This window comes from Pyxicephalus adspersus, chromosome 1 (genome assembly GCF_032062135.1).
Source record: "Pyxicephalus adspersus chromosome 1, UCB_Pads_2.0, whole genome shotgun sequence".
NCBI classification, from domain to species: Eukaryota; Metazoa; Chordata; class Amphibia; order Anura; family Pyxicephalidae; genus Pyxicephalus; species Pyxicephalus adspersus.
Window position 1 is genome coordinate 44819814 of NC_092858.1, and position 11524 is coordinate 44831337.

An 11524-nucleotide genomic window follows, 5' to 3' on the forward strand; every position below is an offset into this window, starting at 1 on the left:
AGCAGGGGAGACAGAGGACACCCCTGTCTGGTACCATTGTAAAGCCGAAAGGGAGTCGACAGCGTGCCATTGACACACACCCGAGCTGTGGGACAGGAATAGAGGGACATGATAGAGGGACTTGAGCATCTTGGGGGCAAGTACCAAGTGACCCATAATCATAGATAAGTACAGCCAATCCACCGGGTCAAACGCTTTTTCAGCATCCGTAGATAAAAGAAGGGTGGGCTGGCTGTGCTTGTGGGCATGATATATCAAAGACAGGACCCTCGTGGAATTATCTCTAGCCTCCCTGCCTAAAATAAATGTACAATGGCCTGCAATCTCATGGACAGAACCTTTGCATAAAGTTTTACGTCAACATTGAGTAATGAGATGGGTCAAAAGCTTGAGCAGACAGTAGGGTCTTTACCAGGTTTGGCTAGCACTGAAATATGAGCCTGTAAAGTGTCCTCACACAGAGAGCCCCCTGCCGTAAGATCGTTAACATACTTGCAAAGATGGAGGGAGGAGAATATCCTGATATTGCTTATAATATTTTAGCGAAAAGCCATCAGGCCCTGGAGCTTTCCTGGAAGGAGAGGAGCTAATGGCCTTACCTGGTTCACTCTCTGTGATATCACGTTCCAAAGCAAGGAGTCACTCAGGAGACACTTTGGGTAATTGCGCCCTTTCAAGGTAGAGATTTATTTTTTCTTTTCGAGCAAACAATTGATTAGGGGATTCCCTGTCACGTACTTTGTGGAGATCCTTGTAAAAATCTCTGAAAAATGATGCCATTTCATGCAGAAGATGCACCAGGGACCCCGATCTATTTTTAATCTTGGATACATAAGAGGCCGCTTTCATATTTCTCAGTGCATTCGCCAAAAATTTGCCCGGTTTGTTGCCCCATTTGAAAAACCGTTTAGCAACCTGGGAGATGGCGTATTTGGCTTTGTCATCCAAAAGTTGCTTCAACTGATACCTGAGCTGCATCAGTTGCATGGCCTGCGATTTCCTCTGTGAGTGTTTGTGTGCCACCTCTAGCTGAGGGATCTGAGCTAACAACTGTGTAATTCTGCGACAATTCTCCCGCTTCTTACATGCCCCATGTGCTATAGGTTTACCTCTAATGGTAGCCTTATGCATATCATGTAATTTTTTAGGATTATGAAGTTGTCTAAATGGGAGGTAGGATTTGTCAGAGGAAGTATCTATCATAGGCTCCATCACCACATTAAAGTCTCCTGCTACAACCAGCAACCCTTCCTGGGAACCTCCTCAATTTACGCAAAGTATTAGGAAGGAACTGTATTTGGTTTTTGTTGGGACAATAAATGTTAGCCAAGGTTGATTAAACAACTTCCCCTTAAGAAACAGATAGCGGCCATCAGAGTCAGATGTAGAGTCAGCCAACTCAAACTGCACACCCCTGCGGAAAGCAATGGCCTCCCTTCTTGATCTCCTAGATTGCGAAAAGCTATAGTACCACTGAGGGTAAAACCTGGAAAACAAGCGAACATGAGAGTGAAAGGGGAAATTCGTCTCGAAAAACCGTTACAACTTGCAAAAAAAATCAGTTTAAAAAGAAAAGGTTTAACTAACTTTTGTCGGAAGGGCAGATCAGTTAGAAAAATGGTTTACCTGATAGAAAAAGGCTTTATATAACAACAATTTCTGTAATGATTACTTCAATTAAATGATCCTTCTAGTAATAAAACATGCACATGGAAGAATAGAGCATATGTGTTATGGGAGAGGAGTTGGTATACTTTAGCTTTAGAAACAGATCAAAAATAAATGTAAATACATCATTTGCCAGGGAGAATCAGGACTGAAACAGCAGCTTGTCTGTAATTTACACAGCACTGTTTTATACTGTTGTTTCTTTGCATTTCAATATTTCCACTGTCTTCCTTCATTTTTCTTTTGTGTCAGCTAATGACGGCAACATGTAATTACATGGCATCCACACAAATCACACAAAGATGGAAAAACACTCCTAAAAGAGTTTGAATATAACCAAATTACCAGGGCTGTTGTAATTAGACATGCTAATGTTGTGTGATTTTATTTGATTTGGATGGTTTCCACAGTCTCCTCTTCTCACAGTTAATTTCATTTGTGCTATCATTATTGTATTACAGATTGGGGAGGGTCTGCCGCTTACAAGCTTTAGGATTTCTGCCTGACATGTCTGCAGTAGCATCTCTTGCCAGATCTGATAGATTGAAGTGAAGATGTTATGGCAAGATTAAATGAATTTGTGATTTTTCTTATCCTTTCTTTGTCACACAATAGCTGGTATGTTTCCTTTCTTTAAACGATTTGTGATAAGAATAGCTGACATTTCATTTTTCATGCAAGTATCTGATGAAATAGGAATATCTCTTGGGGGAAATTTATAACTGTAATAAGCACAAAAAGAGAAGTGGAAATTGTTAAATTTAGTAAGAATAATTGTAGGTAATAATGTTTTTGTTCCATGGTGGATAAGAATTTTAAAAGTATGTACTTGTATCAGTGGTGGCCCCTTTTGGTCCAAGAAACAGTCACAAGCTTTGAGCATCCATGAATGATAGTACACAAATTACATTTCAATAATGGATCTATAGGAAACGTGCAACTATGATGGTTTTATCTTCCTTAATGGAACTACACTAACTGTTGATATAAACTTACGTTATCAATTTTGATTGGATAGCTAAAGGGTATTAGAAACACAGAATACTGTCTGTTAATAAAGCTCTGCTCCAGATTGCCACAACGTCCAAGCCAGGCAAGTCCAAAGTCCGGCCCGCGGGCCAATTGTGCCCCGTGTTCCGGTTTTTACTGGCCCGCAGCCTCTGTTTTGAAATGATTATTATGCGGCCCTACGTTTGTACATAGCACATAGCACACAGCACAGCCCCCCCCCCTCCCCCAATTATGCTGTGTAAAACACAAAGAAGAAACACACAGCCCCCGAATTATGCAGTAAAACACACAAAGAAGAAACAAACCTGGAATCTCCCACACGTGTGTGTGTGTGTGTGTGTATAAAGATATAGTATAACTACTATTGTGCTTGGCATGAGAAGAGTGGCCAAGCCTGCCAGTGCGCATTAATGATTCAAACAATGTCAGGCTGAATGGTCAGCCCCCACACATTTTTACCTCACCAAATCAGACAGTTTGGACATGCTAAGCTGTTGAGCATGTGATCCTGTTCAAGCAGAATATCGGCCAAACTATGGTCCCCATCTTTCATTAGAGATCACAAAACTATAGGCCTTATGATGTGGAAAGCATTTAAAACATATTTAAACCCAAGAACAAACATTTTATATATTGCAACAACTTTATATTATTTTTATCTGGTGATTCTGCCAGAAATAAAAAGGGTGCAAATGCTCACTTATCATGCTCTCTTGCTATGGAGCATTATCGCCCTGGATTTAGGCTGCGTACACACGTTAGATTTTTGTTGTTGGGAACAATATTTCACAATCCTTTCCAACGATCGACTGAAAGATGAATGAATGAGCATTGTACATACTGCGCCGTTCTACTCTATGGAGAGGGGTGAGTGGAGAACAACAGCGGCACCCCACTGCGCTCTCCTCTCTTTTCCATTGCGGTCGTTTGTCATCTGCCGTTCATGGATCCACTAGGACAGATCCACAAACAACGCCAAACGGCCTCTGTACACACGTCAGATTCTCATCCGAGATGAGCCCTTCGGCTTGTATTAGCTGAGAATCATCTGACATATCTACATAGCCTTAAACTCCAAAGCCCCTTCTCTTTTCAAGAGGGTGTGCTTTTGTAGTCTGTTACCAGCTCACAATTTTTTCGCAGTATCAACTTTTGTATTTATCAAACTACATAACACAAACAAATATAACAAAACACATTACAGGGTATATTTTACAAAGGAGAGAAAATAAGTTTATTGTTAAAATCTACAGATCGCCTACATACAAGTTAGCCTTCTAGTAAAATTGTACCCTTTCTGTCACTATGTATCTATCCCTTAATGACTATTCACATATCCTTATGTTCTTAATAAGTTAGCAGAAAACTATACTATGGCACTAATTTTTTTTATTCCAAACTTTGTTGGAAAATTCCAGGCATTTAATAAATCACTGAAAAATCCCAGGACGTGGCAGCACTTCCCTGTAGTTCACCTTCACCTTACAAACCCACATACATAGCAGATCAACTTCATACCTTTATAACCTACTCAGCATGTAGTCCTAACGTTGTTATTAGAACCTGATCAATCAAAGCCCATCCCCAGGCATAATTTACTAATGGATGAAGTACATGATGATGTTCCAGTTGGCATTGAATATTTCCCTTTTTTATGAAGCTGTTGGTTAATGGATACTTTAATGTCACAAAAGTGAACTTTCTTTTTGCCCCTGTACAATTGCTCCCCTACTGGCTCCAAATGCTCCCCAGTCTTCCTCACTATCTATGGGGCCAATGAAGCAGAGACATATCCTGGCTTATCTCCCGAGGAATCATTTTCTCAAAGACTGGTCAGAGATCTCTTAGCCTGACATTGGTGAGTTGTTGTCAATGTCAAGATTGCCTGTGTGACATGACACTTTGTGATGCATGGTTTAATAAAGGTAAGTGACATGCCGAATTGAGTCAGACTGTAAAGGTAAGTAAAGAATACTTTCAACTGTTCTTCACACAATATATATGTATAAAATATATATATATATTCTGTCGTGCTGGAACATCTTTTTGTGACCAGTAGTTAATTGTTCTCTTTTTAATAGAAAATAGGTAATAAATCTTTCATTGTGCAAACGCATATGAACTGAATTTAAAGTAAAGTTGTCTAATAAAACCCAACTCTAGCTTAGACATAAAATGTGGCCATACCCTCTTCCAAAGTTAAAAAGCAGCTGTGCTCGATCTCTGATGATCTCGGACAGATTTTCCAATCCAGCAGATTGTGTGAATGTTGCAATGAGCTTCACCACATCATTACATATTAGCTCTCGAGGATTTAGGATCCACGCACTACAGAAAGAGGACCTGTGATGTCACCAGATTGGGTCCAAAATAGTACCACAAACTGTGTATTATTGTTTTTTTTTATACAATTCTCACTTGGTTTCAATTGGAGAGGGGAGGTGCAAAAACAGAGGAATTAGTAACATAAGCCAGAAGTTTGGCTATAAATTAGTGTTACTTTGACATGTTATTAATTAACTTGTATATTATGCTAATAAACATATTTATAGCATTTGTTTTTCCTAAACATTTGCATTTTGTTTATGTCAGTGGGAATTGACAGCAATAATGAAGATATTATTTATCTATGCCTTTCTTTGTAAGGAGTATATAACTACAGTAACTGATTCCTTGTAATTCTTTATTTGTTCTATTTTAATGACTTCCTATACTGTTATCACAAGTGAAAAGTTTTATTGACTGGTTGTAGATGACCTCTCTTGTGACTGGACAAAAGCCTTGATTCACATGAGGCTATAAAACCGTGACAGGTGCTGGAAGGCGTATGTTATATCCATCATTTGTGTTATCCACCTGCTTTCTGCGTGTGTTTATCTAGTTAGTCCTATACAAGTGTGTGGTTATAGACAGTGTGTATGTGGGTGTGCTATAGGCGTTTAGAACATGTGTTTGTGTTTATGGATTTGTACAACCCTTGGTGGTAGCAACTTTATCCCAATAGGATTGTGAAGTCTCCAAGTAAAAAGAGTAAATCCGTTGTTCTAGTTTTAATAGCCTTAAAGGTTTTAGTGTTTTTGCAGCATCATTTTCATACATGGCTGAGGATATCTACTATTGGCACTCCTCCATGCTAGTACAGATTTTCTTAATGTCAGAGGTTTCAATGGTAAAAATGAGTTTATGTAAATGTATCTACTTATTATTGATAAAAAGAATCACTATGGCTCAATTTCCCTTAATATAACTTGTTGGTAATCTGATTTCCCTTACAGATATTTGCCTGTTAACATTGAAAAAGGGCAGAAATAAGCCATATGATAAATAGGGTATTACATAAAGCTCCCCTGATGTATAGTGAGTATCCTGGGCATTTAACTGGTGGTATTAGTAATTGGTAGATAAACTATATCATAATACTATACCTATATATTCTTACTATACAAATATGTTTATATTAGAGCTTTGTTAGAACTAAAAGTATAAGACTTTATTGTGTTCTCCATTTATTAGGCTTGTGGAGAAAAAAAATGCATAAGTGTACATACTTTCAGTGACGTACAGTAGATTTTAACATATAAGTAGCCTAAGTTATTCATAACTCAGGCTTCTTATGTTATTATTTTCCTTTAAAACTGACTTTTCCTTCTTGCGAGAAGAGGTGATATTAAAATAAGAATATACAGGAAAGACTGAGTTTACATATAATTACCTTTTATTTTGGGTGGGTTGCTCATTTTGACATTTAGTTCACTTTGAAGGTAATGTCTGCTTATTAACTTATTTTATTAATCAGTTTCAATTGGGTAGAATGACAGTAAGGTAAAGTAAGGGCAGAGAAAGTCGTTAATGTAATTTTGTACATTTCCTTATCTACAGCCTGTTTACCAAGCTCCAGTTACCTTGTTTATACAGTTGGTGATTTGCACCCACCTCTCACAGTGTGATTTACCATTTTAAAACAGAAACAAAACAGCCACAGTTCATATGCAATGAGGGGATTACTAGGCCTTGTTAGTGTAGGTGAGCTTTGGTATACTTGCCATTATGGCAAAAACCTACCTACGTCTTAGCACCCTGCAGTGATGACAGCTCCAGAATTCTGTCACCGTTTTCTTACCAGCAGCCACCATCTTGTTTACTCTTCTGGGTCCCCTTCAAATATTGGGTGACCACTGATGACCTAACATTGCCTCTGGCTTCTAGGTCTATTACCAGCAGTGCCAAGAATAGAGCTGGGCCATACACTGTGTGCCACATGCACTGTTAAGTGTAAACAAAGGGGAAAAAAACACAGCCATTAGGAGCTGGAGGTAAAAGTTTTTTTTTTCTTTGGCAAAGGAGACCTTACATGTCTCCCCTGCCTAAAACATCTACTTCTTGGTGAGTGCAAATAAAAGCACAGTAAAATCACGCATGCTAAATGTTTACTTGCAGCTTTTTGAGCCATAAACTAAAATATGGGAAGATTGTTGTCAAAATAAATGGTGTGGTGACATGGTTTATTTATTGCATGTTCTGTATATTATAACACAGTGAGTACTTTTAGTAAACACTCAAGTTTACAATAAACAAGCTTACAAGTATAAAAACAACTTGTCATATTCCTATGAAAACAGAATAGCACAGCCATACACTGGTCAGTCCCAGCCAGTCTTGCTACCATAACCAGCAGACAAGGACACGCATCTGTACAATATTCTTTATAGAATAAAAATCATCAAGGAGTGTGAGCTTCGCTTCCAAGGTACACTGCAACTTCAGCTGCCTGTAAAAGCAATTTTCATGGTCAGTAGTAACAAAAAAGTTATTTATCAGTGTTTACATAAAGTATTTGCAAATTAATTAAAGGAGAATTTGTAAAGAATTCTCTTTGCATTTTTTTTTTAAATTACACTAAGCAGTACAACTGCTTCCTGTTCTCTCCTACCTTATAACTGAAAGTCCCCACCTAACGTTAGTCTCTGCCACTGTATATACACCCCCATCCATAGATGTGGGACATCATATCAAAATGTCAGCCTACTTGGGGTGAGAACCCATGCATTTTCCCCCTAAGAAATTGTCTGCTACAATAGGCAGGAGAAAATGTTTCCTTGGATTATTAGGAGGTCCTGAGTCAAAAACATGGTCATGTGGCAGTGAAAAAAAATGCCGGGCCTTCATTATGCAAATGGAAATATTGTAGCTATAAAATCACATTTGCACTTCTTGTATTTTGACAAATGAAGCATAAGCGATTTAATAGAATTTGTTAGCAGTGTTGATCGCAGCCCCTCCATCTATCAATGTGTTCCAGTGGCTTCTCTGCAGTCAGACTCACAGTGTCTGTGGGAAGCTGGATAATTACTTCTATGTGTAAATCTCACTTGTACTGCTTGCTGCTTACTAATTTCACACATTGCCTGCCACTTAGCACATGCTTCATTATGAAACTCTTAATAGAGTAATTACAAAAACAAGGAAGGACTTCAGTGTCTACATGTAACAAAAACATTGACTTCTTTTGTAAAACAGCACTATGACTACAATAGACAATTTTAGCATTATTATTTCTAACAACATACAACAATCTCAGCATTTCTTTATAGTGATTTAAAGTAGATGTACAGATAGGCACAGAATCTCCAACCTCCCCTGCCATTCCACATTTATTTTGGTTCCATTTAAGTGGTTCAAAAATGAAAGTGGACGGGGGATGTCCCATGCACCTCTGATTTGGAGGCAGAGCATATTGTATTTGCAGAAAGCTTGTATTTTTTTTTTTTTTGCAGTGTTTGCCTTTAGGCAGAACTAAAGTTCTGTTTTGAAAATGAACAGTCAGGCAGGTCTTTATTGCAGAGATATGCAATGTCCCTCCTGCTATAAAACATACTTTTTACATACTGCCTGATCACTATTTTCATTTGTGAAAAAATGCTTCTCTTGCAGGGTGTTGGGACTGAATGAACCGCACGCCTGCACGAAGTTACATCATCCAAGCCTTGCTAATCAAGATTATGGAAGACCTGACTCCAGGAAGAAGATCAGGTAAAGATTGCAGTGCCCGCGCCGGAGCGAAGACAGGTGAGTGCAATTTAAAAATTGAGATCAGGCAGGTAAGGTTAATATCGCCTGTTCCTTCTCCAAAAGAGAACTTGCCTGGTGGCATTTTTTTATGTTTTGGGTTTAGTTACACTTAAACATTTAAGTTTTACAATTTTGCACTATAATGCTCTTTAATAATTTTGCTATTTTATTACATGTATATTATTTTTGGTTTATTTGCTAGGAGCAGGATAGATTAGCTACTACAATGCTTTAAAAAGTGTATGCTGTGATAGGAAGGTTTTCTATAGTCCTCATGTCTTTATGTACTAGGGTGCCAACACTAATGTTCCATAGATAAAGTACATTGAGTGTCAGCTGCCACTCTAAAGCTACGTACACACTTCCAATTATTATCGTTGGAAAACGAACGATCCTGCACGATATCTACGAACGATCGTATAGCACCGATCCTGCACATAGAGATAATGACACGATCGTTCGTAGATATTGTACACACAATAGATACGATCGTTTGAGCGATAGAGGAACTATGTGCACGACAGGAAGTGAACGAACGTTCGTTCATTACGCATGCTCAGACCATGGACGATCAACGAACGATCGTACACACGAACGATGGTCAACGATCGTCGTCCAATCCGATCCGCCGGTCCGGTCGTTCGTTTCCAACGACTTTCCTCGTTCGTCGGCGTCGTTGGTTACTTTTTTTACGAACGATTTTTGCCCAATCGATCGTTCGTCGTTCATTTTGAACGATAAAAATTGGAAGTGTGTACGCACCTTAAGACAGAAAACGTGTTACTGATAGGAAACCAGGAAAAGGTAAAGAAAACAAAGCCTAAAAAAACTTTTAGCGGTGTTGGAACTTTTGGTGTGATTGCCACTTCTCCAAACTATGTTATCACCCTGTATGTCTGTATTGTTTCATTGAATGCAAACTCCTTCACACTCAAGTGGAATGGAAATGTAGTACAAATATTTTTTAACAATAAACATATATAGAACAGGTTTTATCTAAGGAAAGTTTCTTTGTAAATTCAAATAACAAAAGAAATTTTTGGTGAGGTATTTAAATAACTGTTTATATACTCAAATAAAAACTGATTTGAGTATAAACTTAGGGCACAAAATGTGCTCATTGCCACTAACATTCAAAATAGATGCTAATAAAAGTAAAATAAATGAAAGCATGTGTGTTATTTTAAAAAATCTTTAAGGGTAAAAGAATAAAATAATATGAGCTCAATCTAATTAACTTTTTTAGTTTCAAAAAATGTTTTATAAATTATATAAGAACACAGAATAATACAATATAATCATACATTAAATGATATAACAAGTATAAATATTTTTTATAATTAAAATAAATAAAAAACATCATAAACACATAAGGGAATAAAAGAAAGGGTGACCTTGGCACGTTAAGATAGTGGAGGGACTCGGTCACATGACACAGTTAAAATCTACAGCAGTGTTTCTTAACCAGGGTTCCTCCAGAGGTTGCTAGGGGTTCCTTCAGAAATGAGAATTTTGTGTGTCTCAGGTCAGCTTATCTGACACCAATGATCTTTTTGGCTATCTATAAAGGTAGCATTCTTCCCAATGACCACTAAACTAATGTAGTGTGAACTATCGATATAGTAATTAAAGAAGGGGTTCCCTGAAGACCTGAAAGTTTGATGAGTTAAAAAAGTAGAGAAACACTGAATTATTGTATTAAAAGATCTCAAAGCTGTACTCCCAAGATCCCTAAATAATGAATGTGGCTTGATCTCTATTCTGAACCCTGAATCCTTTTTCTGGTTTAAAGTATTTTATACTTTTAAGATGGCTATAATGGGCTGCTTGCTTTTAAAAGATCTTTAGTGCATAGTTACAGTTAGATCCATAAATATTTGGACAGAGACAACTGTTTTCTAATTTTGGTTCTGTACATTACCACAATTAATTTTAAATGAAACAACTCAGATGCAGACTTTCAGCTTTAATTCAATGGGTTGAACAAAAAGATTGCATAAAAATGTGAGGAACTAAAGCCCTTTACACTTCATTTCAGGGGCTCAAAAGTAATTGGACAAATTAAAAAGCTAAAAATAAAATGTTCATTTCTAATACTTGGTTGAAAACCCTTTGCCGGCAATGACAGCCTCTAGTCTTGAACTCATGGACATCACCAGATGCTGGGTTTCCTCCTTTTTAATGCTCCCAGGCTTTTACTGCAGCGGCTTTCAGTTGCTGTTTGTTTGTGGGCCTTTCTATGGGAAGTTTAGTCTGCAACAAGTGAAATGCATGCTCAGTTGGGTTCAGATCAGGTGACTGACTTGGCCTTCAAGAATATTTCACTTTCTTTGCTTTATTAAACTTCTGGGTTGCTTTGGCTGAATGTTTTGGGTCATTGTCCATCTGTATTATGAAACGCCTCCCAATCAATGTGACTGCATTTAGCTGGATTTGAGCAGACAGTATGTCTCTGAACCCCTATAGAATTAATTCGGCTGCTTCTGTCACGTGTCACATCATGGATAAACACTAGTGTCCCAGTGCCACTGGCAGCCATGCACGCTCAAGCCATCACACTGCCTCCGCCATGTTTTACAGATGATGTGGTATGCTTAGAATCATGAGCTGTTCCACACCTTCTCCATACTTTTTTCTTGCCATCATTCTGGTTAAGGTTGATCTTGGTTTCATCTGTCCATAGAATGTTTTTCCAGAACTGTGCTGGCTTTTTTAGATGTTTTTTGAGCCAGTTTTTTGAGAAGTCCAATCTAGCCTTTCTATTCTTGAGGCTTAT

At 37.9% G+C, this 11524-nt stretch overlaps 1 long non-coding RNA gene across 2 annotated transcripts in view; it reads left to right on the forward strand.

The window, feature by feature from the left end:
• The window catches only part of LOC140329230 (uncharacterized), a 45091-nt gene that overhangs the window by 10296 nt on the left and 23271 nt on the right, over positions 1 to 11524 (forward strand). For both annotated transcript variants that reach the window (XR_011920442.1, XR_011920440.1), the window contains exon 2: positions 8611 to 8745. This is a non-coding gene — a long non-coding RNA (uncharacterized lncRNA). The remainder of the gene's footprint in view (positions 1 to 8610; positions 8746 to 11524) is intronic.